This window comes from Canis aureus, chromosome 20 (genome assembly GCF_053574225.1).
Source record: "Canis aureus isolate CA01 chromosome 20, VMU_Caureus_v.1.0, whole genome shotgun sequence".
Taxonomy (NCBI): Eukaryota; Metazoa; Chordata; class Mammalia; order Carnivora; family Canidae; genus Canis; species Canis aureus.
In genome coordinates this window covers 57,457,836-57,480,180 of record NC_135630.1, presented here as the reverse complement: position 1 = coordinate 57,480,180, position 22,345 = coordinate 57,457,836, and the positions used below count along the sequence as shown (strand labels likewise).

Here is a 22,345-nt window from a genome sequence, read left to right as displayed (position 1 = left end):
GTGAATTAACTGACCTAACTACCTAAAAAACCCTAAAGTAACTACACTATTGACCGTAAATTTAGGAAAACTGGAGTGAACGCAGACGGTATACAAACCAACAGGGCTAGTCTGAGCTGCCCTCACAGGCCCGCTTCAGGGTGGAGGATCCCCGGGGGGGGGGCCGTGGCTTTGCTTGCCCTGACATCAGTGGCTAGAGACATTTCCAAAGGGGCCTGTAAGTCTTGAAGTAACAACAGCCCTCTGCGCGCTGATGAACTCCCCCATATTGAGAATGCCCACTTTAAAGAAAATAACAAATCAGAATGACCTTTCCAGGGCTCCACAACACTGCAAGCAGAAACACATCCCAGTTGGAAATCTGGGGGAGAAAACGATGCGTGTGGCATACATGCTGCTCTGGGCAATAGAGCCCGGTTGGTGTGGTTTTGTTTTTTTTTTAATCACTACTGTCAGAAATGTAAAATCTCCTTAAAATACGGGATGCAGCTCTCTGTGCTTCATGAGCAAAGCAACGTGGAAGCTCCGGGTCTTACGCTGCAACACGGTTACCAGCACTGTGGGCTCGCCAACAGGCCCTGAGGTGGCTGGACTTGTAAAATACCTCCCGGTGCCTCTGAAGGTCATCTGCGTAACTGCAGAGCTTTCCAGTCCCCATTGAAGACCTATAATTGTGCCAGGATAAGGTGATAGGCTCTCTAAAACCCGGTCTGGTGACTGGATGCACAAACCTCCCTTCCATATTCCTGAACAATGGCACTTCAGGGGCACCCGGGGGGGGGCTCAGGGCGTGACCCCAGGGTCCTGGGATCGAGTCCCGCATCGGGCTCCCCGCAGGGAGCCTGCTTCTCCCTCTGCCCCTCTCTCTGTCTCTCATGAATAAATAAATAAAATCTAAAAACAAAACAAAACACAACAGCACTCGAGCATCGAGCATCGTTGTGGGAAGGGGAAGCGGGTCCCCTGCATGCGCTTCTCTGTCTTACCTGCCGCCAGTCAGTGATTCTGGAATCGCTGAGCACAGCCAGATGCCCTTTCCTGGCCTCCCAACTTGGGTATTTACAAATCGGCTAATTGGGAAACCCCAATCTCCCGACCAGTGTATGGCCAGACAAGAACGAAAACGGATAGATGTACGCTTTTATTCTAGAGCTGGATAGGAAAAGTAATTTCCGTCCCACTGAGCTCCAAAGGGCTCCTTTCATCCCGTCGGGGAAGGTGTGAAGCGCGCCTGGTGCAGACGGGCCTGGCCTCTGACAGGTTTATTGACCAGACCTTTCGGCCAGAGGAAGTGCGGGGAGGTACCTTTTGTTGAGAAAGAAGAATGTGCACCAACGACGGGCTTCCAGGACCTCATAAAAGAGTCATCTGGCTTAGAAGATCTTGTCTGCACCGTAGTAGTATCAGGAGGGAAGCCTTAAAGGCATCTCTCAAGTTAAAAGGAAAACAACATTTCAGAAGCAAGGGGAGTTGGCCTCCCGCGTGAAGCGAGGGGAGATGCAGGGTCTCTAACTTTGACAGACTCCGCTCCATGGAGAGGGGTTGGCGCCTGCACAGCTTCCGCACTTCCGCTGTTTGTCGTGGGCTGAAGAACGGGGCAATGTTTAGGGAGCAATGTTCGGTCTCATCTGAGCAGGGCAGGAGAGGGTAAAATGACAGGAAACGGAGTTAATTTTGCACGGACCTCTGGCTGACAGCGCTGGCAAGCTGCTGTCTTTATGCTGCTCTACAATTTCAATAAAGCTCCGACATTACCACGTGGCAATAAAGGGAGGAGCGCGAGCCCCTGTCGACGTGCTGCATCCTACGTTAAGAGGCTGTGCCGGAAGCCTCATCGCTTCCATTTAAATCCCTAGCCCCCCAGAAGAGCACCAGTCATTCTCAAGGTGTAGTTGGTTCTGGATTTAACTGGAGTCTGGAAACCCTTGTTCAGATCTGGAGCTTAGGCTTCTTTATTTTATTTTATTTTATTTTATTTTATTTTATTTTATTTTATTTTATTTTATTTTTAAGATTTTATCTGAGAGAGAGAAAGAGCACATGCATGCACGTGCACACAAGCAGGGGGAGCTGCAGAGGGAGAGGCAGTCTCCCCTCTGACCCTGGGATCGTGACCTGGGCTGAAGGCAGACGCCCAACCAACTGAGCCCCCCAACACCACCGCCTGAGCTTAGGTTCTGGTCACCACTGGTAGAAACTGGTTAACTTGAGCAAGTTGCTGGACTTCTTAGAGTCTCAGTTTCCTCATGTGTACATCACGACAGCATCATCTAAATTTCACAGCTGCAGTGAGAAGGAAACGCCGAGAATTAAGGGAATGTTCCACAATGCCTGGCCTGTAGTAGGTGCTCGGAGGAAGGAGAGCGCGCCAGGCGGGGTCAGGAGTTGACACCGTGGGAGCTTTCTCCCAGCCGCGGTGCACACTGAGCTGAACCTCTCTATGCGTGTCCTCTAAACAGGCTCCGTGTTCCACCTGCTGGAGGCTCTCATTGCAGGGAAGGCACAACGAAGGGCCCGATGAGTGAGAGTCGGCGGGAGCATTGGTCACCTGTCCCAGCCCCTCACGGGTCCTGCGGCAAGGCTTCCTGCTACTGACGACTCCCAAAACGTCCACCCTCTAAGCCAAGAAGCAGGGCATGAGCTGATCCATTGCCCTTGGTCATTCACATCCATTTACCGTATAAAAAGCAACATGACAAAAAAAAAAAAAAAAAAAGAAAGAGAGAGAGAGAGAGAGATGGGAAGAGGAGTAAGAGAAAGGAGGAAATGGCCAGATGGAAGAACAGTTAAGGTACTTGATTACAACAAACATCTCTTTCCTGCCAGGACACCAAACACAGGAGCCCAGCCAGCTCTGCAAGTTGCTACCTTAGCCAGTTGGCTGCATGTTTGATGGAAACCGAGGTCCAACAACAGACAAACAAAATCTCTCTCCCACCAAATGGGGAGTGGCCAGAAATGCGTGTGATGAAAATCGCTGTCGTGGGGCCCCAGGTTTATTCTCTCCACGTGGCCTGGAATGCATTTACGCAGCTCCCGTGCTTGGGGGCTGGGTCCCTCACTACCAATGCTGCCAATTCCACCTGCGATCTAAAAATCAGGCCGTGCTTTTGCTTCCTCGTCTCTCCACACGTAATCACTGAGACACCATTTCTCACGCTTCCAGAAAAATGCAAACACGGCTCAACGGATCCACTTCCAATCTTCCCGTACAATTCAACTGAGGATGGAAGCAGCGAAGACACCTCAAAGAGGAGATGGCTGGACGTCGGAAGGCGTGGGGGTAATGGCTGTGTGTACAGAGGAAAGTCTCTTTGTAGTAGAGGTACTGTTGGCTTAAAGCACAGGCGCTACCCTAGTTGTAAAGTCTGTCACATATGCATCCTATATGACTGCATGTGACCTCCTTTAGGGTCATAGTATTCCTGCCCTCTGTAGAAGCCATGGGGTGGCCGTCATGCTACGATGTAGATAACTATCAGACATGTCCTGCCAATCATCTCTGGTCATCTAATGAGCCCGAATGTCCCTCCAAAGCCAAAAATCGACATAGTTTGGAAGACTGTAAGTCAAACAGTTAAGGTAAGGGCAAAAAAAATCAGTAGTTAATATGACCCGGTGCAAGCCACAGGTCTGGGAGTCAGGAGGTTATGGCAGGCAGAGGGACCTAGGCGCAGCAGGGGCTGGAATTGAAGCATCGGTCACTTGCCAATGGAGGCTTTATTCCTTTCTTTGAACGCTTTTCCATTCTTTGTAAAACTAATCATCAACTCCTTGAAGGATCCTCGAGGTAAAGACCTGAAGTCCCCTTCAATTCGCTGGTCCTTACTGGGGTTAATGGAGGAGGGATGAGAGGGGCAGGAGACGCATCCTGGACCAGTCGGTTGCACCGCTGAACTCAAGACACTCAAGCCCCTCACGTGCTGGGACCCCTGGGGGGCTCAGCAGTTGAGTATCTGCCTTTGGCTCATGGGGTCGTGAGATCGAGTCCCGCATCGGGCTCCCCGCAGGGAGCCTGCTTCTCCCTCTGCCTGTGTCTCTGCCTCTCTTTCTGGGTCTCTCAGGAATAAATAAAAATCTTAAAAAAAAAAAAAAAAACCCTGTGTGCTGCATTAACTCAGACTAGAAACTGCTTCCCAGAGAAGAGCTCTGCCCTTTATGAATCCACACGTGGTCCGGGAGCTTTTGTGGCGCACGATGACTGGTCAGAGGGAGTACCTTGCTGCTGACCCCTTAGTATCAGGAGCCATATGGAAAATGAGGCAGAAATGAACAAAAGGGGAAAGAGTAGAGAAACTGAGCCCGCCAGCTATACAGCAGGGAGCTGGGGTGCAGACCTGCGATTCAGAGTGGAGAGGGGCGATCCCAGGGCTGTGGGCTCTCACACAGATCATTGGGTTTTATTGTAGATCTGGGAAAGAAACCAACAGAGCAAATTTCAGTGGTAGGGAATTTCCTTCTTAAACCAGCACAGCCACTACTTCACCACCAATGGCTCTAATGTTCACATACTGCTCAATAGTGGAGAACAGCTCCGAAAAAAAAATTTTTGTTTTCAAAGCCTTTGCCTGCAATTCCTCTGTTACTGCAAACATGTGGCCTTTCTTGAGTCTCATTTCCCATCCCCTGGCCTCCATCCCCACCACCACGCACAACAACAGGCTTGAGGATACAGACTCTCCGGGAAGAAAAGAAAAAAAAAATCCAAGTTGGGGGAGAAGGAGGGGCAGCGGCGGGGGGGGGGGGGGGGAAGCCTTCACATAAGAAATGAGAAAAACAGGATTCCTATCCTTGAGTTATAAAAACTGAAAGGTACGGGGAATTTTATGGACCCAGAAAGTGATGAAATGAAGAGAAAGACATCAAGTCTACCCAAAAGGTGATAAAATATTTTATTTGTTTTTTGGTTGTGAAAAAGAAAATAAATCATTAGGATGACTGTCAGAATGCCTCCAGGAGAAGGGCATTGAATAGGACTTGCCTATAAATGGTGTAGAGACTAATAAAGGAGTTGGGTTTTGTTTCCTTAGCATTGGTCTGGCGGAGTTTTCTGTTGCAACCCAGGAATCCGGGGCAGACGGTCCAAGCCCGCTGGCCGCAGGGCACGCAGATGCATTATTGCCTCTCCGGGCTGGCCCTGTCCGAGATCCCCCAAGCAGCTGCTCCCCACCTCTACCCGGATTCCCCCTGAACACGGGTGCTGTGGGACATGTTGTCAGATGTCAGGGCTTCAGGATCACGGTTTGCTTTATTTTCATGATTACTGACTACACTTCATATATACCTGCCGATAAAACAGGGTTGAGGCGGGCCAGAGGGGTTGGCCCTATTCCTCTTGGTCCTACAAATTCCAGACAAAGAAGGCAAGGTTCCTGTCCCAAACAGCTCAGTCTAAGGGGCCTTGGAGTAATTCTGATATTGCTTAATGAGGCATTTCCAGAGCCCGAAAGGCAGAGAACGGTGACAGAGTACCTGTTTTATAAAAGCGACTGTTGATTTTATTTAAACCCGGGGCAGGACTAGTCAAGAATCTGTAAAAGAGGCAGGATTTTCAGCGACCTCACAAACTTGCATTCCGCATTTTGCCTTGAATATTTTCTCCCCCTTTTCTACGTGTCAAGCGCTCCTATAAACATGTGATGGCTCAACTAAGTCTTAAACGTTAGGACTCAGAACTAAGTTTCTCTAAATTTGTACTGAGTATCAAGAACCCAGAAATCAACTGAACCTTGGAATGAACTGGAACTAAACACACATGCCAGTCAATAGTCCTCTCCACAACTACCCATATAACCAAATTCGATGTGGGACAATTAAGGCTCATGATTGTCATCCAAATCATATACAACAGGACCCAAGAACAGGGCCGAGAACAGTAGGGCGGCGTGGTAGGGGACTGCTCATATCCGTACAATGGAAAGGACTCCAGCGGCCTTGCATCTACGACGGCAAACACCTTCTTAACCGTCAAGGAGCCCTCCCGACCATCACAAGGACAAGGCCCTAAAGTGGCTTTACTGAGATCGCCACTGACCTCTCCGTGATCACTCCACAGCACCACTTAGAAGGAACAGGCAAAGGGTGCTCCCAAGTCACTACTCATTTGCTTGCCTACCTTTACGCTTTAGATCCACATGGGCAGGCTGGGGGTCTGCTAACTCACATGATCCTTCTACAATGACCATTATTATGATGGCCACTTTCGACCACATCAGACCATTCAAGGTCTCAAATAGACACATGGCTGACAAGCTGGACCGATGGAGGATTTTTCCAGAATGCGACATGACTCCATGTCCAAGATACGTTTATATAAATGGCTACCTTGGCCCTAGACTCACTGCCTGAAGATTCTTACTCATTTGGAACCAACATGAGCCAGCCTGGATGACTCAGGGGAATGGTAATGATGGGATGAGTAATCGTTCTCTTGAAGTCACTAGTTAGGATAAAAGCAGTTGTTCATTACCTGACGGGACAGGTTTCTCAGGCTGGCCAAAAACCCAACAAATAAATCAATGTCACTTTCCTCCCTAACATCTTAAAACTCTCTATTTAAAGTGTGCATCTCAGCTTCACAGTTCAAGGAAAGCTATCCACAGCATTATCCATTCGGCCTCTCCCTTCCTGAGGAGACAGGGGAGACGTGGCGGAGAGGACATCGGCCAAGAAAAATCCTATAGGAACAGCACCTGGCTCTCTGCTCTTGGTCACTGCCTCGGTTGTTTTAGGAATATTTTATATAAAACTAATGCGACGCTTTATTCTAACAGAGGAAACACACACGATGACACGCAAGAGCTTCGAACGTGGCAGTTGATTTTAAAGACTTGAAAATTGAAAATCTGTCCCTCTCAGAGTATAACCAACCCCAGGAGTAAGCCCATAAATGCATTAGGGATCCTCATTGCCTAATTAATCCGCATCTCCCCACTCTTTTCCAAGTTGCATTACCCTAATTTACTCTTTGGGGAGTGATATGTTAAAATACGGTTTACTTGTGACTCAGAGAGAAATAAGTCCTGGGGAGCGAATGCACGGAATAGTGAACATAGACGATAATACAGTATTATAATCAAACTTGCTGAAAGACTAAATCTTAATTTAATCCAACCACTGAAAGGAGACAGTAATTCTGCAAAATCATCGAGATGCTAACTATGGCTACAACAGCCATCATATCACAATATATAAATACGTCAACATGTTGTATAGCTTCAATTTATACAATGTCATATGTCAAACATATTTCAACTAAAGATTTAAAGATATGATTTACTTCCAAATGAAATGCTACTAAAGAGTTAAATCTCCCTCTGTGTCTCTGCCTTTCTCTCTCTCTCTCTTTCATGAATAAATAAAATCTTTAAAAAACAAAAAAATGGGGCTCCTGGGTGGCTCAGTGGTTGAGTGTCTGCCTTTGGCTCAGGGTGTGACCCCGAGGTCCCGGGATCGAGTCCCGCATCGGGCTCCTGCAGGGAGCCTGCTTCTCCCTCTGCCTGTGTCTCTGCCTCTCTCTCTGTCTTTCATGAATAAATAAAATCTTAAAAAAAAAAAAAGATAAAAAATAAACTGATTTAACAGATGGCAAGTAACTATCTACATTATTCTCTCCTATTAGAGTTCCTTCGGATAGTAGCTGAATAGGCTTACACTAGGTGTGATTTTGGTGATAATCTGATCGTATGTATTGCTGAGGCTACAAAGCAGAGTTCTGGAACAAGGCTTGACCACACGCCCGATCAAGGTACACCTGAAGAGAACAGCAGAACACAAGCAAGGTGCCTGTGATCGTGTTCACGCTGTAGGTAACATCACTGTCCACGCACGTCGACTCATCCTCCATCTGGTGGCACCATGCCGGGGGTTCATCAGATCTGCCACACTGAAGGTGGTTACACCTTTTTTTGCCCTTTTATCCCCCAGCAGGGACCCACATTTGGAGAAAGCGAGGAAACCTGGCTAAGAAGTAGACAGGACTTGACGTTCACAGGGTAAGTATGGAATGTGATCACGGTGAAAACAGGAGAATCGTGCATGGACTTGCCATGTTTAGACATAGAGGAAGTTTTCATGTCTATTCTAGAAAGACTTCTTGAAGGTGAAATTTCGAGAGCTGCTTAAGGTTAAATTCGGAAAGCTGTGCTTTAGTTGGTTGGACTGCTAATAGCAGCCTTCCTTCCACCAAAGAGCCACGGAGGATGATAAGGAAGTTGCCAAAGCGCCTGGTGCTATGTGGGTTAGAAGCTGAGAAATGCATGTGCAGACGGGTACACATGCATCCTAACCATTTAAAATGCCTTCTTCAGCTCAGACTACCTTGCCAAGAGCCAGCCTAGAGCAAAGTCCTTCCTCTTCTTTTTTTTTTTTTCTTTAACTCCCTTTCAGTGTTTATTATTAAGCAATCATCTTCACTGGTAGGGAAAAAAAAAAGGAGGGGCTCACACAAACTTTCAGGCATTGTCTTCCTACAACATTGGTCGTAAAACCCATGAGAAAGGGGAACAATGACACCCAGCCATCCTAGGCTGAGTCAACATGCAGGTAACCAGCATGTCTGAAATGTCCTCTGCAGGGGTAAGGTGACTCAACCTCCCCTTCAGGAAAAATGAGGACTTCTAAAAAAAAAAAAAAAGAGGACTTCTGCAGGTGCTCAAGGCCCCCGTGGTGAACCAGTTTTCAATGTGCACTCTCTCATCCCATACACCACTGGCGCAGAAGGCCCAGCTGCCTCTTGCCACCTCCTCCATCCCCCACACTCACCTCCTATGCCTGGGGCCCACCATGTCCCCCCAAATAGGCCATGTTAGCCAGAGTCAAAGGAAAACTAATGTCCATCGACCAAGCCTACAGGAAAACAAAGGTGCAGGGCTTGGGAGTCCCGGTTGGCCAAACAGGTGGGAGCTAAAGGGGTACTGGACAGATCCATCCCAGGAAGCAATTAAGTTTATAGCCAGGAAAGAACAGCCCCAAAGGCCTTGGAAACAAAAGCAGCTTCCTCCCTGTGTCCGTTCTCTCATTCTGTCATAAAGGCAGGCTGGACTATTCAGTTGCAACCGCAGACAGTAAGGCACTGTTCAGAGAATGTCTGCTGCAGAGGCCTGCCGGTCCGGTTTTCATTTCTGTGCTAGGGGGTAAATGGTCCCAGCCCCATTCAAATCAGAGAAAAAGCAAGCAAGTATCCAAAAAGGAAGAAGTACTCAATGCAGGACATGATTATAAACTCTTTGGGATCAGCTGAAGGAAAAGACTATAAAGGTAACAGATTCCATTGATATGGGGAAAGCATCACTAGGATTTCTTGACAATCTTGATGTGGCCTTTAGGGAAGTTCCTGGTATGGGAAGGTATGATGGAAGGGGAGGGCCGCCAGCAGCCTCCTCCCCGCCCCCATGTTCTGCTCTACCTAGGGGTGGGCAGGGGTGCCTGTGCCTGCTTAGAATGCCTATCCTCCAGCTCACATTCTAGCCAGAGACCGTATTAGGGTGAACATGAAGTTTCTCACCCGTGCAGAAGTTGTGGCAAACACCTCTGAGTCAAGGGAACAGTCAGCGATGCTAACCCGAGTCAGAAGCACAAGTATATCAGAAGGACAAGGCTACTTGCAGAGCCAAGAGGCAACAATGAGGTTGGATGGAGAGAAGATGCTAGACGGAGGGAAGGTGCTAGACGGAGGGAAGGGGCTAGACGGAGGGAAGGGGCTAGACGGAGGGAAGGGGCTAGACGGAGGGAAGGTGCTAGACGGAGGGAAGGGGCTAGACGGAGGGAAGGGGCTAGACGGAGGGAAGGGGCTAGACGGAGGGAAGGTGATAGACGGAGGGAAGGGGCCAGACGGAGGGAAGGGGCCAGACGGAGGGAAGGTGCTAGACGGAGGGAAGGGGCTAGACGGAGGGAAGGTGCCAGACGGAGGGAAGGGGCCAGACGGAGGGAAGGGGCCAGACGGAGGGAAGGGGCTAGACGGAGGGATGGTGCTAGACGGAGGGATGGTGCTAGACGGAGGGAAGGGGCTAGACGGAGGGAAGGGGCTAGATGGAGGGAAGGTGCTAGACGGAGGGAAGGGGCTAGACGGAGGGAAGGGGCTAGACGGAGGGAAGGGGCTAGACGGAGGGAAGGGGCTAGACGGAGGGAAGGGGCTAGACGGAGGGAAGGTGCTAGACGGAGGGAAGGGGCCAGACGGAGGGATGGTGCTAGACGGAGGGATGGTGCTAGACGGAGGGAAGGGGCTAGACGGAGGGAAGGGGCTAGACGGAGGGAAGGGGCTAGACGGAGGGATGGTGCTAGACGGAGGGAAGGGGCTAGACGGAGGGAAGGTGCTAGACGGAGGGAAGGGGCTAGACGGAGGGAAGGTGCTAGACAGAGGGAAGGGGCTAGACGGAGGGATGGTGCTAGACGGAGGGAAGGGGCTAGACGGAGGGAAGGGGCTAGACGGAGGGATGGTGCTAGACGGAGGGAAGGTGCTAGACGGAGGGAAGGTGCTAGACGGAGGGAAGGGGCTAGACGGAGGGAAGGTGCTAGACGGAGGGAAGGTGCTAGACGGAGGGAAGGTGCTAGACGGAGGGAAGGGGCTAGACGGAGGGAAGGGGCTAGACGGAGGGATGGTGCTAGACGGAGGGAAGGTGCTAGACGGAGGGAAGGGGCTAGACGGAGGGAAGGGGCTAGACGGAGGGAAGGGGCTAGACAGAGGGAAGGGGCTAGATGGCTAGAATAACTGCCCCCAAGTCTTGGCCTGCGAGTCTCTCCCCAGTTCTAGTGGTAACTGGAAAGTCCTGGTCATACTAAGGAAGGGGCCATGGGCCAGTTCATCTGTGGTGACAAGGGTAACCTTATAAATATTAGCGAAATGTGTCACTTTCCTTATGCCACCTGGGACCACCTGGAGATTGGACTGAATGTAGTTCACAAACACTGGATAAAAGCATCCGTGAGCCTATCCTTTCCCTGGGGTCATCTTTAAATAATAAGCTAAAGAGATACATTCTTTCCTTTTGAGGTTAGGCCCTCTAATTACTGAAAGCCAAGAACAAGAGACTATCTGAGGGGCTAGGGAAGACACTGTTAAATATTCCCAATCTTCAAATGTCTCCCGAGAAGGTGACACCACGACCATAACATTAGCAGACGCCCACACGCACACATACACACTCAGAGTTCCTCTCTGCTCCATGGGATCACGAGTGTCCTTACTCTCTCCAGTTAGGGTCTCCTACAACATAACTGGATCCATTTTTGGCCACGTGGGTATACCCAGGAAGGCTGAGTCCCTCTCCAAATAGCCCCCCCCCCCCCCCCGCCCGCCGCCTCTAGAAAAACTACGTGCTCCAAGAGAGAACCTGCTAAGAGTCAGGAAGATTTCATTTCCATGAACCTGGGAAGCACTTGGGGTTAATGCAGACTCTGGAGCCAGCCTGCCCAGGTGGAACCCCAGTTCTTCCCCTTGGTAGCTTTGTGGCATTGGGGGGGGGATTCCTTAACCTCTCTGTGCCTTGGTTTTCTGACCCATAAAATGGGGATAAAAACAGTACATATTCATAAGACCGTATGATGACCAAATGCATTATGACATATAAAGGACTTACAACGGTGTTTGGCGTTAGTAAGAATGATGCTAACATTTGCTGCTATCGTTGCTGTCGTTATTATTATATCACTGAGCACCTTACTCTCATACGAGCTGACAACACCATCCCTACTCCAGGAGGGTGTAAGACAAAAATAACTGTCAGATAAACTAATTTCCGATTGCTTTCATATCCAAGTTAAGACCCTAGGATAAATTTTACATGGCCATGAATTCTTGATTTTCTCTACTATTCTATTTTTCAACTCCCTTGTAGGCACCAGCTGAGTATGGCGGCATGAGGGATCCCAGCAGGCAAGACTAGCAGAGCCCAGCCCAAATTGCTGACCTGCAGAATCCAGAGCAAATAAAATGGTTATTGTTTTAAGCCACTGAGCTTCTGGTGGTTTCTTATTATGCAATAGATAACTGATACAGAGCCCTGAACACATGAGGCTTTATTATCAACAGCATTTCCAACACAAACATTTGCAAGAAACCAGGCCACTTATCTGTCTGTCAACAGGCTTACCAACTACCACATGGTGCTGCCAAGCTCTCAATCCCACCCACCTAGGGCCACCAAGGCCACCACAGTCAGCATAATACCTTGGGAAAAGCGAAGGCTGATTAATGATCAAATCTGGGGAGACAGAGGCAAGCTTTCTGTGCCAAGTAAGTACAAAACTATGTCTCTGTGGAGAGGGATGGAATGGAAACACAGGATTTGGTTATTTTTTGTCCATAATACAAATCCAGGGTGCAAAATGGAAGATCCGGCTTCCCTGTAAGTAGCTTTATACCGTGCATCTTCAGTATTGCACAATGAAGTAGGTAGACACCTTCAAGGTAGGAGCAAACCAACTCAAGGACCACATGACCAAGTGGGAATCCGGGAGAGCCGGTCAGACCCAACCATGTAATCCCCGTGGTCCAAGAAAGCAGGGAGCCCAGAACATCTTCATTTTTTCTGCTGGTCACACAAGAGAATGATGACATCCCAAGCTTTGATTTTGCTGTGACCTAAGCAAAAAAACTCTCTCTCGACCCACAACACAAAGGGAAAAAGTACCAAGTTCCATAGATCAGTGTTCTATCATGTGTAACATGTGGGAAGAACTGATAATTGACTCTGTAGGAAAATCACTCTGAACACATTAGGAGAAATTTCAGAAGCTTAAGTTCCTGTCTATTAAAAGCAAAGCCACATTTTGATGGCTAAGTAATATTCCATTATATTTGTATACACACACACACACCTTCTATATCCATTCATCTGCCGATGGACATCTGGGCTCTTTCCATAGTTTGGCTATTGTGGATATTGCTGCTATGAACATTGGGGTGTAGGTGCCCCTTTGGGTCACTACCTTTGTATCTTTGGGGTAAATACCTAGTTGTGCAATTGCTGGAACTAGAGGGTATTATGCTGAGTGAAATAAGTCAATGAAAGAAAGACAATTATCATGTGGTTTCACTCATATGTGGAATATAAGGAACAGTGCAGAGGATCATTGGGGAAAGGAGGGAAACCTGAATGGGAGGAAATCAGAGAGGGAGACAAACCATGAGAGATTCTTAACTCTAGGGAACTGAGGCCTGCTGGAGGGGAGGGGAGTGGAGGATGGGGTAACTGGGTGATGGGCATTAAGGAGGGCACGTGATGTGACGAGCACTGGGTGTTATATACAGCTGATGAATTACTGACCACAATATCTGAAACTGATGCTCTATATGTTGGCTAATTGAATTTAAATTTAAAAAAAAGCAAAGTCACCACATGTAAATGAAAACAATCTTATTAATCTGATAAGTTGGATGACCCACAGTGCTAGGGGTGAAGACCAGTAGCATTCATCTGTATTTGTTTATTCCCTCCGTATTTGTTGAGCACATACTCTGTAGCATGTAGTTTTGTGGGGGTCTAGGTATGAGAGAGTTGGGGCAGGGGGAAAGCCGAGAAATGAAGACAGCAAAAATGATATGAAAGTAAAGACATCTCACGTTCCAAGGGCTTATAGTTCTGGTCATCTTGAAACACAAAATTCCCTGCCTGAAGCAATTCAGAGTAACCCAGCTGAGGCCAACCCAAATTGCTGCATCAATTGAAACTCATCAGGTTATAAGTCAAGAGAGTTCAGAAAACTCCTGATTTCATGGAACCATAGATCTCACTAGATGTAACTGGTTCACAGATAAAGATGCTAAAATGAGGTAATTTACCCAAGGACTCACAACTGGTTTTAGTGCAGAGCCACATCTGGGTCTTCTGGGCTCCAGGCCAGCAGGACTTCCACCAACCTAGAGAGACCCCTCTCAAGATATAAGGTGTTTACACCGTGAGGTGGCATAGCCACTCCACTGTTCCGACCACCTGGCAGTAGACCAATACCAGCTCCCCAAAGCAGCGGGCACAAACCCTGCACTTGGGGTGCCTGGGAGGCTCAGTCGGTTGGGCCTCCGACTCTTGATTTCAGCTCAAGTCATGATCTCAGGGTCATGGGATCGAGCCCTGCATCAGGCTCCATGCTCGGGGGAAGTGTGCTGGAGATTCTCACTCTCACTCTGTCCCCCCTGACCCTCATACGTGTTCTCTCTCACTCACTCTGAAATAAATAAACCTTTAAGAAAGAAAGAAAGAAAGAAAGAAAGAAAGAAAGAAAGAAAGAAAGAAAGAAAGAAAGAAAGAAAGAAAGAAAGAAAGAAAGAAAGAAAGAAAGAAAGAAAGAAAGAAAGAAAGAAAGAAAGAAAGAAAGAAAGAAAGAAAGAAAGAAAGAAAGGAGGAAGAAAGAAAGAAGAAAGAGAAAGAAAGAAAGAAAGAAAGAAAGAAAGAAAGAAAGAGAAAGAAAGAAAGAAAGAAAGAAAGAAAGAAAGAAAGAAAGAAAGAAAGAAAGAAAGAAAGAAAGAAAGAAAGAAAGAAAGAAAGAAAGAAATTGCACTTGTCACATGGGAGCAACTCAAGGATACAACTTCTTGTGGAATAAACTTAAGAGCCCTCTAATGAGTGCTCAAGCGGCCATTATAGGCTTATAAGACAGAGGCACAAGAAAATACTTGTTAGATTTAAATTTCATAACTTAAATATGTAGAAACTATGTGAACAAACTACACAAAGGTCAAAAATAGTAGCAAAACACACCAACATGGTCATGACTATAAAGATGGCTTTAAAAAAAAAAAAAAAAAACTGGGTGAGTTTTTTTCTTCATTCCTTCTGCTGTTCCCTACAGGCCAAATATTCTTTAACATTCTTGAACTATTTATATATTGTTTACTGTTCTGGCTACCTCGATGCAGAAGAGACACAATGTCAATGGTGGCCAGAGGGCAAAGGGCATGTGTGCAGGGGCAAGGGGGACAGTCAAGTGGGGGGGCCAGCCCTGAATAGCTGCATGTGGGTCAAAGCCTCAACGTGCTTGGCTCCTCCTCTGGCTGCTCAGTCATATTCCTGATCTGCTCCTTTGGGCTTGGCTATCCAACTTTGGGCAACTTACCGATTTTCTTTGAACTTCAGTCTCCGTGGAGTGCCTAGGCGGCTTAGTCAGTTAAGCGTCAGACTCTTGATTTTGGTTCAGGTCCTGAACTCAGGGTCCTGAGATCGGGCTCCACACTCACTGGGGAGCCTGCTTGAGTTCTTTTCCTCTGCCCCCCTTTTGCACAAGTGCGCGCAAATATGTATACTCTCCTTCTCAAACAAGTAAGTCAATCCTTCAGCCTCAGTTTCCTCAACCCTAAAAGGCAGATATTAATAGGACCTTTTTCACAGGAAGGCCACGCAGGTTGGAAATAATGCAAACAGAACGTTTAGTCTAGCGCCTGGCAGATGACACCTGTCATGATGACAGTGATAGAGATGGCTAATATCACAGTTATTATTATTATTTTTTTTCCACAGTTATTATTTTTTATTGCCATTGTTATCATTATTATTATGATTATCAGCATCATGATGTTCCTAACACTGTGTTTAACACCGTAACTAAAAAGGCATGAAGTTTCCTTGCTTTGGAAGACGGCCCAGTGCTCTCCATGCGTCTCATTACTGGACCATCCCTTCTCTAATCTCCACACTCTCCGGGTTTATTAATATCTAGTAGACTTTTCAGATGAAGTAACAGCTTGCACACCACCCAATATGCCCGGAGGGAAATAGTGATAACATACAGATTCCTACTTGTTTTCTTGGGCCTAATTAAGAGAATACAATGTCATCCTTTTAAAAAAGGGCAAGCAGTAAACCACCTGAGTAGATACTCTACAGAATTCTGTTTTGTGCTTGAAACTTGTAATTATCTCCTACAAATATGGGTGCTAATAATTCTATCCGCTCTTTAGACAAGAAACAAGAAGATTTTTGGCTCCAAATCAGCTCACGATCTCAGACAACTTCCTGTGGAGGCCGCCTCCCTCAGCCCCTAGACTCAAGGTGGGAGGTCTGTTTGTGGGGTGGGGTAGGGGGGGCTCCGAGCTGGTTGCTGATAGCCCCCACCAGGAGGAAGGCTCCTCAGCAGACCAGTCTCAGGTCCCTGGAGCCTCAAGAAGACATTCCCTGGCCTTGACAGCCTGCCCAGAGAAAATCAGATCACAGATTCAGTTTTTTCACTGAGAAAATAGAGACGGGTCCAACAACCGAACCTGGTCAACTTGCGTATTAAACGTCACACCTAAAACCGAAAAGGCAAGTGAATGAAGTAAAAAGCGGTCATGGGTAAAACATACAACTTTAAACATGCCCAAATAGATGCTGCCGCCTCTTCTCTGTGGGGGTAACACTTTCATCTTATTTTGGATCAGGAAAAATGTTCTAATCCTTAACATTTAAATGTCCTATAATTACAAATGCTCGATAATTAGTGAATGCACTTCCTAAGTAAGAGTTAGCAATGGTTTTCATTTGATCTAGACACTTCTGAGCATCATTTCCTATCCTCCACTAATTCCTGCCCCCATTGCTGGGATAGTAACTCTGGAACATTCTCTTGTAACTGACTAAAGTCATGCATTATGTGGGAAACAGAGGAGTCTTTCATCTACTAACCATTCCCTGGACATGGGCACCCCCTCTTTGGGTTCACCAGAAATATGACTTGAGCCAAAATCTGCCTACCAAATCCCAGGACTACAGGGAGCAGCACAGAGTTCAGGATGGGCTAGGACACCTGGCAAATGACTCAGGAAACTGGCAAAAGACAGTCCCAAGATGTTCCAGAGTCCGCCTGGATCCCCCATCGCCTGACCTGCAGCTCCCAAACGAAAAGCCAAAGATTGTCCCTAATCGCTCCCGTTCTTACCTTATGAGAGAGAGCGCGGCCGTCAGGCTCCTCTCTCCAACTGACCGTGACGAGGTCTGCGCCCAAGCAAAGTAGCCAGCCTACCAAAGGTAAAAAGATAAAGTAAGAACGGCTGCAGGGGATGAGTTACATTCTTCAACAACTGGAATGTTCTCTAGCAAACAGCAGGCCTCTGGATGTTTGGAGACCTTTCAGCCTACAACAGCAGCAATATAAAATCCCTGGAATCAAGTCGGGTGGGGCTGTTAAAGCTGCAGAGAGTGAGCTACCCGTTTATGAACACACACCTGGGGCCCATCTAATTGGGAATGATAATCACTGGTGAAATCAGGGACCTCATCACACCCCCTGCAAGGTGCTGGCGGACCTCCGTATAACACTTACCTGTACCAGGGTGTGTTGGCGGGTCAGAGCATTCACACACTGAACGCGTCCGCGCACAATGAAGACTCTATGCCGTGGAAATAAGCCCGCTCTGGAAGACAGCCCTACCAGCTGATGAAAGGATGACAACATGGAATTTGAACCTAGATGAGGCGGCGGGAGGGAAATGTAATCATCTTCTACACGCATTCAAAGCAACAAATGTAGAAGACCGCAATTATGGCCCATTTTAAGGAAATTCTATTGTGTATTTATAGCCCTAAACTGTGATGGTTAACTTTGGGCTTAATCAACTGACTGGGCTATGGCCCCCAGTTCTTTGGTCAAACACAAGTCTAGATGTTGTTGTAGAGGCATTTTTAGATGTGATTAACATTTAAATCAGGAGATTTTGAGTGGAGCAGATTACCCCTCGAAGCATGCAGGCATGGGCCTCATCCGACCAGTTGAGGCCTCAAGAGAAAAGGTGAGGTTCCCTTAGGAAGAGGGATTTCTGCCTCAGTGCAGCCTTTGGACTCACAGCTGTGACATCAACTCTTCCTGGATCTCCAGCCAGCCCTGTAAATCCTAGACTTGCCTGCTTCCATATCATGGGTGGCAATTCTTTATTTTTAATTTTTTTTTGGGGGGGTGGCAATTCTTTAAAATCAATTTTTATCTATCGATCAAAATCACTAGACACACACACACACTCCCTATTGGTCAGGATTCTCTGGAGAACCTTAATTCACCACCTAATGCCAAGAAAGAACGCATCAACTTACAAGGTGAGTATACAATGTGAAGAAGACAACACAGAAGAGAGGCTAGAGCACGAGGAAAAGTTAATCCACAGAACTGTATTTTGTAAGGTATTAAGCTATAGCCCGAAATGACTCATAAATTAGGTTCTGAGCATCTTAGTGGCCAAAGCAATGAAGAGACACAATCACACTGACTCTAAGATAAAGTACAATGTACACGCTTCATGAGTGTTAGCCTTTTTCTTGTTATTAAGAAATTTCTCCCAAGGTATTAGCCTTTCCTTCCTGGGGTAAATTCCCAAAGTGTTTTTTATCATTCACACTGAAGGGAGGGAGGGAAAGTAATTAATTAGAAGCGCCTCTAAGTATATATAGTAGGGAGTCTCTTTTTTTTTTTTTTAAGTAGGGAGTCTCCTATCATGATTCTTACCGCATCCCTCAAGGAGACATATGATACGAAAGCACAATTCAATAGAGTGATTTACCAAGGCCCAAAAGAAGCCCAATATATATTATTTCTCCCAATGAAAAGCTAGGTGGGAAGTGGGCTACACTGTCTAAGGCTGTAGTCCCTGGCAATGCCTGGAGAAAAGGTATTTTATACTGCTGATTGGGGGCCGATCCACAGAAAAACTGCCCTCAAACAGGCTTATAAGTTCACGTAATACATAAAAAAAATAAAATTAAATTAAAAAAGTTCACATAATACATGTCTAAGAACGGTAAGATTTAATTTTCATATATTTGCATATGAAGAAGTCCTACATGCCCTTCCTGCATCGGAATCAATTTATTTATTTATTTATTTATTTTAAGATTTTATTTATTTATTCATGAGAGAGAGAGAGAGGCAGAGACACAGGCAGAGGGAGAAGCAGGCTCCATGCGGGATTCGATCCCAGGTCTCCAGGATCAAGCCCTGAGCTGAAGGCCAGCGCTAAACCGCTGAGCCACCCAGGGATCCCTGGAATCAATTTTAAAAACTATTTTTATTATGGTGAAATAGACATAAAATTTACTATTTTAACTATTTTTGAAGTGTGCAGCTCAGTGACATTAAGTATATTCACAATGTCATGCAACCATCACCACCACCACCCATTTCCAGAAGTTTTTCATCATCTCTAACACAATCTCAGTACCATTAAACGAGTCCCCACCGTGGCCAACGCCGCAGCCTCTGATAACCACTATTCTACTTCCTGTCTCTATGAGTTTGCCTATTCGAGGTACCTCACAGAAGTGGAATTGTGTAATATTTGCTCATCTGGGCCTGCATCTAACTTATCATAACGTTTTCAAGGTCGTGCATGTTGTACCATGTCCCAGAACTCCATTTCTCTTTATGGCCGAATAATATTCCGGTGCTAGTCTATACCACCCTGGGTTTGTCCTGGCACGACTTATTGTGTAATTAACTCAACAGCTACTGAATGTTTGCCATGTGTCGAGTCTGATTTTTTTAGACGTTGACTTTATTCTAAGGACAGTATGTAAGAGTCAGAAGCGCGACTCCACAAGCAGCCAATTAATTGTATAAATCCCCGTTTCAGAATCAGTAGCAGCAGCAAGCAAACAAAAGTCTGGCTTGTTCTTCCCTAAGGGTTAGGGAAATCTCCCCCCACGATCTTAATTAATGTTCTTCATGTTTCAAGCTGAAGTGGGGTTAGAACATCCCGGCTCTGGGGCCGGTGTGCTCCGTAAGGCTCCATATCACGGTGCCTACAGCTTACCAAGTGTCATTCTTGACCTCCAACCCGGCGATAATGAGCTTCTATCTAAACAGCTGATGTCAAGAAGCCAGAGGAGCTGCAGTACTGTGAGGCTGCTTTCTATCCCTACAGATAAGGTACTCGGTCAGAATCAGCTGGAAAAGCACATCTCTCCCCTAACTAGCTTGCCGTCCATCAGCTTTTTATTTCTAGACACATAGACAAGGGAATAAGTCTTCTGTGTGGGCACACGGGTCCTAAGAAGCACACAGCGCCTTCCCAGCAACACAGTTTAATAGTTGAAAGAGAAAGCGAGAACCTGCACTCCACTCCGGTGTTCACCTTAGAGCGTATAAAAGGGCAGATGGCACGAGGTGGGGATGCCACCACACACCTGAGTTCGCAAAAGCGGCCCAGTGTGAGTCATCAAAAGATGTCCGCAGGAAGTTGATGAAAAACCACCACTTCTGCACACTGACAAGGGAATTCCAAGCAAAAAATCGAGAGCCATAGAGGATTTGGGCCACTTTGTTCAGCATAAACTTCTCAGCTGGGAGGATTTGCTGTCATCCCGGGTTGTTAACAATTGGCTGAGCTGAACTTCATTACCACTTTTGCGTTCAGTTAACTGGGAATATGTCATTCAACCAACAGAAACGGTTTTAGAAAAATATAGAGAATTTACCCTGGAGTTCCTCCTGTATGCTTTTTAATACTGACTTCAAAAGCAAGAGTTTTTTTGTAGATAAAAACAAAATGAACACGGTTAAGATTGTTCCTATTAGTATATAGGTAAACAGTCCGTTGCCTCTGAGACAGGAGACATTTCCATGGGTTGTAGGAGCTGGCCCCAAACAGGCTGGAAGTAGGATGAACACAAAGGATCTCAAATTAGCCTAATCAGGAAACCTCAGAATGAGGAGACACTCAGTTCTCTTTCCCGAGTCATGACTCTCCCCCTCTTCTCAGGGCATCGGGAATAGGCATTTTGGGGGTGGATGAGGGGCATAGCTGGAATATGAAAGCTTCGACTGTGATTATCACTCTGATCCTCCAACTTGTGTTAAATTCATTCAAATCTTTCTCATGCGCATGTGCACATACACACACACAGACACACACATTCAGAAATGTCTTCCCATGGCATGGATCCATTTGTAAAGATAAGAACCCTGATAAAGTGGGGCGCCTGGGTGGTGCAGTCACTGCAGTTTTCTTGGTTTCAGCTCAGGTCGTGATCTCAGGGTCCTGAAATCAAGCTCCGCGTCAGCCTTTGCGCTCAGCAGAGTCTGCTTGGGTTTCTCTCTCCCTCTCCTTATGCCCCTCCACACCCCTTCAAATCAATCAATCAATCTTCAGTAAAATAAAGAACCCTGATAAAGCTATCAGTGTTCATCAGAAGTTATAAAATTAAGCTTGAACCTGGTAGAGAACGCCAATTCCTTTCTATTCTGGGCTGAATAGATTGTATCCTCTTCCCTCCCCGACCCCAATTCATATGTTGAAGTTCTAACACCTCAAGAACCTCAGAATGTGACTATGTTTAGAGACGAGGCCTTTGAATGGGGTGATTAAATTAAAATGAGGTTTGTTTTGTTTTTGTTTTTAGGGTGGGCGCTAACCCGATATGAGTGCCGTCCTTAGAAGAGGTAATTAGGACACAGACGTGTACAGTGGGAGGACCAGGTGAGGACACAGGGAGAAGACGACCATCTGCAAGTCAAGGAGAGAGACCTCAGAAGAAACCAAACCTGTCCACACCTTGACCTCAGACTTCCAGGCTCCAGAACCGTGAAATGAGAGATTTCTGCTGCTGTGATACTTGCCATGGCATCCCTTCCCTTTTTCCTCCCTTGAATGCCTACACTTCCAGGGAGGAGACTGTACAGGCAAGGACCCCCTGTCTCCTACCTCTCAAGGGGCTCCCTGTCATTCATTTCCTTATCCCCAACCAGGATAATCGATAAACCCAAAGAAAGTGACAAGTAGGAACACCTCCCAGACACCCTGAAGGCCCCTACTCTAAAACAGGGCCCCAGGGCCTGTCCCAAGACTTTGGACCTCCAAGACTCAAAGAGCTTTCTCTGCCCCCTTCCCAAATGCTCTCTGCCAACCAGAAGTCACCCTACAAACAATCTTGGGGATACTGTTCCCAGACACGGAGTCTTCATTTCTCTTGCCTCAATACCCAAGGCTGGTTCAGATGCCTTAACCAACTTTAACCCCCTCTCTTCTTGAAAAGAAAAGGACAGGTTGGGGGCCAAAGAGCCTTGCACATTACAGAAACAAGCCCAGAGCAAGAGATTATGAAGGATAAGAGGACTCCCAGTTGCTTCAAGACTTGATTCACATGTAATTACTTTCTCCTTCACTGGAGAAATCCATACAGGAAAGCTGCCTGATGTTTTGGTTAGTGCTGGGAGCCATGAACACCGTAGTTTAATTCCTACTCTCCGTAGATAATGTTTGGCTTATGGCATAGGTAGGCATTGGGTCTGGCTCCAGGTGCTATGGCTTGAAACGGACTATACTGCACTGGGGTGGGGCGGGGGGTGGGGGCAGTCATACCAGATGGACTAGGTTGATGGTGATAAGTCACCAGTGACAGAGGAACCAAAAGGGATCACCTCGCCTGTCCTCAGGTCCCAGCCCCATTAG

The 22,345-nt window shown here is 46.9% G+C and overlaps 1 protein-coding gene across 19 annotated transcripts in view; it reads right to left on the bottom strand.

The window, feature by feature from the left end:
• LYPD6B (LY6/PLAUR domain containing 6B) overlaps window positions 1-22,345 on the bottom strand; it is a 166,972-nt gene that overhangs the window by 37,446 nt on the left and 107,181 nt on the right. For 11 of the 19 annotated variants that reach the window (XM_077861654.1, XM_077861669.1, XM_077861668.1 and 8 more), the window contains one exon: window positions 16,849-16,928. The gene's annotated coding sequence lies outside the window, so the exon portion shown is untranslated. Of the gene's footprint in view, window positions 1-16,848; window positions 16,929-17,232; window positions 17,376-22,345 lie in introns of all 19 variants that reach the window. The other 8 variants (XM_077861664.1, XM_077861662.1, XM_077861665.1 and 5 more) reach the window with 2 other exon arrangements.